This window comes from Acanthisitta chloris, unplaced genomic scaffold, assembly GCF_000695815.1.
Source record: "Acanthisitta chloris isolate BGI_N310 unplaced genomic scaffold, ASM69581v1 scaffold33678, whole genome shotgun sequence".
In the NCBI taxonomy this organism is placed as follows: Eukaryota; Metazoa; Chordata; class Aves; order Passeriformes; family Acanthisittidae; genus Acanthisitta; species Acanthisitta chloris.
In genome coordinates this window covers 2,826-3,268 of record NW_008687052.1, presented here as the reverse complement: position 1 = coordinate 3,268, position 443 = coordinate 2,826, and the positions used below count along the sequence as shown (strand labels likewise).

At 39.3% G+C, this 443-nt stretch overlaps 1 protein-coding gene across 1 annotated transcript in view; it reads right to left on the bottom strand.

Annotated features, from left to right (window-relative positions):
• Positions 1–443, bottom strand: part of CHFR (checkpoint with forkhead and ring finger domains, E3 ubiquitin protein ligase) — a 21,770-nt gene that overhangs the window by 18,552 nt on the left and 2,775 nt on the right. The window lies entirely within an intron of this gene.

The window sequence follows — 443 nt, the reverse complement described above, 5'->3', positions numbered from 1 at the left end:
CTGAAAGAAAAGTGACAGCTAAAGCTCATGCATTCTGCCACTGCACCCCAAAAATGTGCATGTCATTCAATTAGTTCAAAGGTTTTCCAGAATATTCTTGGGGGGATTTTTGTCAAAAGCTCAGCAGGTATTTGACACTAACCCTGGGGTACCACAACAATGTATTTATTTGCCTTCTGGTCTGTTGGAACAGGGATTCAGCATACCCTACACAACCTGAAATATGAAACTTTCCTCTTAATCTATGTACATCAATATATTTTGAAGTGTCTTCTTCATCTCTGGGTAAGATGCCTGCCAGACATGAAAAATGGGGGGAGCTGGCAGAAAAGTGTTATTTCTTCCTCTACTGACTGCAATAACCTGGCAGAAAAAGAATGTGGTTTACAGAAGCATTTTAAAATGTCATGGAGTTCTTCAAATGTAATAAACCAGAAGCTTTC